Here is a 7,236-nt window from a genome sequence, read left to right on the forward strand (position 1 = left end):
TTACCTGCAAAAATCATTCTAAAGATTTCTACAGTGTCCCCCCTCAGCCTTCTCTTTCCTAGAAGAGGAAGTGCTAGCCTGTTCAATCTTTCCTGATCATCTACAATCTCTTAATTCTTAACATCATTCTTATTGATGATTTTTTTGTACTTTCTTCAGTTCCTTTCTGTCCTTTTTCAATATGCTGATCTGAACCATACACAAGCTCTCCAAGTGTGATCTAAACAAGGCTCTAGGCAAGTTTAACATCGCTCCTCAGCTTTTCAATTCTGGTCATTATCAGATTGCTGTGTGTGGGAGCTTGCCATATACAAATTGGCTGCCATATTTCTTATATTACAACAGAGACCACACTTAAAACAGTGTTTCATTTTTACAAAGTATTTTGAGATGCTGAATTTATGACAGTTGATATATAAATGCAAAGCAATGAAGATGTGATGAAGGGTCATCCAGACTGTAAACATTGGCTTTATTCTCTCTCCACAGATGCTGTCAGACCTGTTGAGATTTTCCAACATTTTCTGTTTTTGTGTGTGATATAAATGCAAGTCATTTTTTCCTTAGGGAAATGTTCAGCTTCCTGTGAACTGAAAATTCTAAACTCATTGATGGAGAAAGTATACCAGCCCCCAGTGACATTGACCAATATATTATTGTTAAAAATTGGGCAAAATTAAGATTAAAACGTGAAATTGAGATAAACTAAAAGGCGTAATTGATAAGGGTAACAGACTGACAGGGTTTTGATATGCAAATTAGCATATCAATGAGGTCGAGTGACTCGGGGAAAACAATGGGGTATTCAAGAGGTAGCTTCAAAGTGGGGAGATAATGAAATTAACACGTGCAAAAAGCCACAGGGTGGGTAACATCAAAGAGAAAAAATGATATATCCTTAGCACAGTAATTGAAGAAAGGAACACAGTAGCAGGAGCAACCATCACAGCCACACCCAGCTGCAGAGAACAGCCTCCTGAAAACCAGGAAAAAAGGCAGCTGGTTAAGATCCAAAAAACAAACCCCTTCACTGAAACTGAAGGCAGTTTTCCCAATCATCAACAAATATCTTCTGCATGTTAATTATCCAATTATGGATTTAACTTGGAGTTGTATAATATTGGATGTTATTTGGGATGTTTCAGAGTTGGTCATGTAATACTGTGTGTGTGTAGCTGTCTGTGTAGTTAAGTGTTATAGTTTATTCCTTGTGTCTTTTTATGTTAATATTCTTTTATTAATTGATCTCAAAATGACTGGGATATTCATCTCTGCATATCTTTTCTCACAGTATGTCAAATTGAAAATGTACACCACTAAGAACCAGTGTTCCAAGTTACTGTTTTGGGTTTTGGGATGCCCTCACATTTAACATTATGTTTAACAGAGTTATAGTATTGTGTACAGGACTCTTACTGTAGCTCCTGAGTATTTCAATGACGATGAACACACCATGCTGATGAACCAGGTAGTCTGGTTTAAACATCAAAATGTGAGTTATAAATTGATACAGGGCATTGATAAAACAGCAAACAAACAACAACACAATATTCAGCTTACACCAAACATCAACCAAAATAACAAAGTATTTGAAAATGACTCAAGATCTTTCTCAGAACATGAAATGAATCTTGGAAGAATGTAAGGTAACATATCACACTGTTATTATATTGAGGTATGATGGGCTGAGGGAATTCAGGTCTGTAGAGACTCAGCCCCACTCCCCCACCATACTCAAGATAGCAGTCCTCCCAGACAGGAGAGTACAAACATTACCCATGGTACTCGTCAAATATGCATCACCTGAGGAGGATCTGTCTATAATTCACATCACCAACTAAAGCAGGGTTTGATCCTACCCCATACCCACTCCTTAGAGCTGACTCACTTTACTAACACACACACACACAAATCTAATTTTCAACTCTCTGCCCTTTGACTCCCCATTTACCACAATGCTTCTGTAGCTGTCAATCTGGTAATCCAACCTCTAGACAATTGTTCCCAAATTACCTTTACTCTCTTCCTTCCTGGTTGATCACTCTGCTTCTCAAGCTCAAAGAGTTAAAGATTTGAATGTATCTGGTCATCCATTGCCTGATCAGCTAAAACTGCACTCTCACAGGAAGGTTTTGTGAGAACAGGTCATGTGACAAGTAACCATTTTGAAATCTCCTTCTTACAGTTACTATGCTGAGAAGCAGTAGCGGAAATACTGCCAATGAAGTACCAAAGTAACATCTCACTCTCTCAAATTAAAGTCCCAGTACAGCCTAAAAGTCCTGCACGGAGATAGCGCATTTTCATCAAAGGGAACTTCAAGGGAAAACTCTTTGATTTCAAGAAAAGACAGATTAAGGAATGAAATTTTGTGCAGAAAGTGCAGTTACACAGACTTCAAGCCAGCCTCTGGAATTTTGACCAGCAAATTATTTTCATCTTTCAGCATTGACATTCCAATTTGGCAAAAAATGTATAACTGGTAAAATCTTCCATCCTTATGTCTGATCAAATATGTATCCCAGAAGCATGGGTTTACATGTTTTAAAATTTTGCTTTCTTTACCTGGGTGGGTTTTAACTCAATAAAAATTAACCCTTTGGTTAAGAAAACATAAATGAAACATTGAGAAAATTTCTTCATCCTCCTAAATTCAGAAAAAGTCAGATCTGGAGGTGTAAATTAGGTGATTCAGCTTTGACCCCTCCTCATGTGTTCATCATGGATCTGACAACTGTGTGAAGACTTTATTATAGAACTCATACTGATCTGTTTTGTCCCCATGTGAGTACATTGATGGATACACTGATTGTGTGAAAGCTCTTTCACACACCTCACATCTGAATGGTTTCTCTGGTTCTTCTGGAGGAGTGGTGAGAACTTCATCACAAACACTGCACCTGAAAAGTTTTTCCCCTGTGTGAATCCTCTGCTGCCCCAGGCAGGTCAAAGGCATCACCAAAGATTGTCACCACAATCATCATATTTTAAGATTTATTCCCGTGTGGATCTTCTGATGGAGCAGGAGGTACAATGACCTTGAGATGTTGCCCATCTCAGACGTGAATGATTTCTCCCTATGTAAATCCTCAGGAGTTTCATAGACATCACAAAGTTTTTATCACAAACATCACATTTAAAAGGTTTTTTCCCCGTGTGGACTGTCTGAAGATGGAGGAGGCTTCTTAACTCTGTGAAAGCTTTGTCTCACACCTCATACTTAACTAGTTCTACCCCATGTGAATGTGTTGAGATGATGTGGGTATGCCGGCGTTGGACTGGCGTAAACACAGTAAAAAGTCTGACAACACCAGGTTTTAGTCCAACCTATTTATTTGATAATATACTCACTAGCTTTCGGGGTTACCCCCTTCATCAGGTGTCTGAGGCCAGAACTCTCCATTCACCTGACGAAGGGGGTAACCCCGAAAGCTAGTGAGTATATTATCAAATAAATAGGTTGGACTAAAACCTGGTGTTGTCAGACTTTTTAATGTGTTGAGATACAGAGGTTCAGTAAGTGTGAGAATGACTTGAAAGACATCTCACATATGACGATTTCTCCTCACAGAAGCTGAGGGAAGACCTGATAGAGATATACAAAATTGTGAGAGGCATAGACAGGGAGGGTATCCAGAGCCTTTTACCCAGGGTGGAGGTGTCAATGACAAGGGGACACAGGTTCAAGGTGAGAGGAGAAAAGTTTAAGGGAGATGTGCAGGAGAGGTTTTCACATAGATTGGTGGGAATGCACTGCCAGAGGAGGTAGTGGAAGCAGGCACACTAACAACATTTAAGAGGCATCTGGATGGGCACATGAATAGGGAGGGATATGGACTGAATAAGGGCAAGTTTTTTTTTAAGTTTAGTGAGGGCATCATGATCAGCACAGGTTTGGAGGGCTGAAGGGTCCATTCCTGTGCTGTACTTTTCTTTGTTCTCTGTGATTATGTTGATGTAACAGTAGATCGGAAGATTGGGTGAAAGCTTTCCCACAAACCTAGTGACTGAATGTCTTCTCGCCTGCATGAATACGCTGATATTTCCTGAGTTTTGGAGAATGACTTGTCACATACCACGCACGTGAATGGCTTCTCCCCTTTGTGACTCCGTTGATGCGTGTGGAGGTTCGGTAACTGTGAGATTGATTTGTCATACATCTCACACTTGGATAGTTTCTTTTCTGTGCAAAAGTGTTGATGCACATGGAGGGACGAGGACTGTGCGAATGATTTGTTGCACACTATGCACATGAATGGTACCTGTGCGAATGCATTGGTACTTATGGAGATTCCATGCTTTGGAGAAGGATTTGTTACACACATTGCATTTGAATGGTTTCTCCCCATGCATAGGCAATAATATCACCTCCACAATCATCCTCAACACTGTTCCCCCACAAGGCTATGTTCTCAGCCCTTACTACACTTCTTATAAACCTATGACTGTGTGGCCAAATTTTGCTCCAACTCAACTTTCAAGTTTGCTGACAACACCACCATAGTGGGTCAGATCTCAAACAATGATGAGACAGAGTATAGGAATGACATAGAGAATCTGATGAACTGGTGACAATAATCTCTCTCTAAATGTCAACAAAATGAAGGAGATTGTCATCAACTTTAGGAAGCATGGAAGAAAACATACCCCTGTCTACATCAACAGGGACGAAGTGGAAAGGGTCAAAAGCTTTAGGTTTTTAGGTGTCCAGATCACCTGGAACCCCCATGCCGACATTATAGTTAAGAAAGCCCACCAATGCCTCTACTTTCTCAGAAGACTAAGGAAATTTGGCATGTTAGCTGTAACTCTCACCAATTTTTACAGATGTACCATAGAAAGCATTCCGTTTGGCTGTATCACAACTTGGTATGACTCCTTAAGATAGTCATTAAGACACACTGCTTGGCTTTTCTTAGGTACCGGGATGATGGTCATCTTTTTGAAGCAGATAGAGACCTCAGATTGTTGTAAAGAAAGGTTGAAGATGTCTGTGAATACCCCCTCCAGCTGATCCACGCAGGATCTGAGTCCTTGTCCAGTCGCTTTCCGTGGGTTGACCTTCAACGAAGCTGCTCTGACATCTGCAATGGTGACGCCAGATACAGGTTCATCCGAGGCTTCCAGAGTGGACCAAGAGGTCTCACTGACCTCTTGCTCAAAACGAGCATAGAATGCATTGAGCTCATCAAGGAGGGGTGCATTGGAGCTGGCGATTTTACATGCCTTCATCTTGCAGCCTGTTATGTCTTGCAGACCTTGCCATAGTTGGCGGGGGTCGGTGTGGCTGGCCTGGGTCTCTAGCTTGGTCCAGTACTGTCTTTTGGCATCTTTGATGGATCTCCCTCAATCGTATCTGGCTTTCTTGTATAGGTCAGGGTCGCCTGACTTGAATGCCTCAGATCTGGACTGCAGCAAGCAGTGGATATCCCCTTTGATCCATGGTTTCCATTTGGGGATTATGCAGATTTGCTTCTTTGGCACACAGTCTTCCATTCACCTACTAATGAAGTCAGTTACTGTAGTGGTGTACTTGTTTAGAGTTTTTAAATACTGACCAATCCACTGACTCTAAGCAGTCCCCATTCAAAATTTATCCCATTTAGCATAATGATAGTGCCACACAACACAATGGAAAAGCAGTGCTGTGCAGTGATCACTCCCACAGATACTGTCAGGGCCTTTTGGCTAATATCAAGTATAGTATCGACATGCTGTGCTTGGCTGAAGTCACTAGGTTACAATTTAGCTTCATTTGAAGCAATTTTTAAAAATGCCATCTCAGCCTTTTAGCTAAGGTGCAAATGAGATCAAGCCTTGGAGGAGGAGCTATGCCTACTCCAATCAGCTTGGATCATGTAGATCAAACCCAAGACAGGAGGTGAGAGTCCTGTCTTGTCAGCTTGGATCGGGAATGTCTCAATTTGTGGAGATTCTGATTTGGACTTAATTTGATTGAACTGGATTTAAAAAAATACTGTCAGGGACAGATGCATCTGAAGCAGGGAGGTTAGTGAGGACAGTGTCAAGTGTATTGGATTCTCAGAGGCTTTTTCCCAGGGCTGAAATGGCTGCCACAAGAGGACACAGGTTTAGGGTGCTGGGGAGTAGGTACAGAGGAGATATCAGGGGAAGTTTTTCACTCAGAGGGTGGTGGGTGAGTGGAATTGGCTGCCGTCGGTGGTGGTGGAGGCAAATACAATAGGGTCTTTTAAGAGACTTCTGGATGAGTACATGGGACTTAAGAGGATTGAGGGTTATAGGTAAGCCTACTAGGTGGAGATATGATCGGCGCAACTTGTGGGCCGAAGGGCTTGTTCGTGCTGTAGTTTTTCTATGTTCTATAGTTTTCCTTCTGATAAAAACAAAATACTGCTGATGCTAGAATCAGAAACAAAAATGAATTAGATTTAAAAAAACAGAATTTGCTGGAAAATCTCAGCCTGTCTGACAGCATCTGTGGAGAGAATAGAGCTAATGTTTTGAGTCTGGATGACCCTTCTTCAGAGCTAAGAGCAAAGGGAATTAGCAGAGATTTATACTATGGGGGGAGGAGTGGAATGGGACAAAGGGAATGTAAATGAGGATGCAGAAGGCCAAGAATGGTGTTTCAGCTCTGACAAAGGGTCATCAGACTCAAAATGTTGGCTCTATTCTCTCTCCATGGGTCTTTTCCTCTTGGTTCCCTTACCACCTGCCCCTATCTATCAGCTATTCCTTTAGGACCTGGCCAGCTGAGTCTGTGCTACTACTGAGCCACTCTTGAAGTCTGTCACTCAGAATATGTCCTGTGCCCCAGCCACTTCCCAGAGTGAAGTGGTGTTCAGTGTCGAAGAGTACCGATTCATTTGCTGAGGAGTGTTAAAGTATGTCGTGCCTAGGTTGATGCTGGTGGTTTCATTTCCTTTTGTAGACTTTCTAGCAGTTTTATTTGACAAAACTCAGTGGTTGGCTGGGCCATTTCAGAGGCCATTAAAGAGTTGACCATATTGCTGTGGGTCTGGAATTAACCATGCCAGACAAGGTATGGATGGCTTATGTTGTCTGCCTACCACCCCCCCCCGCCAATCCCCCACCTTGTCTCCCTCTTTCCAGTGCCCCCCTCCCCCTCTTTCCCATGCCCCCTTTTCCTGGTGTCCCACTCTCCACTCTCCCAAAGCCCACCTTCCCCATGTGGGGCCCATCTCTAGCTCTCGTATCTCTCTCCTACATGTGCTGATCCCAGGATTCTGTGAA

The sequence above is a fragment of the Carcharhinus amblyrhynchos genome, chromosome 9 (genome assembly GCF_965287045.1).
Source record: "Carcharhinus amblyrhynchos chromosome 9, sCarAmb.v2.hapA, whole genome shotgun sequence".
NCBI classification, from domain to species: Eukaryota; Metazoa; Chordata; class Chondrichthyes; order Carcharhiniformes; family Carcharhinidae; genus Carcharhinus; species Carcharhinus amblyrhynchos.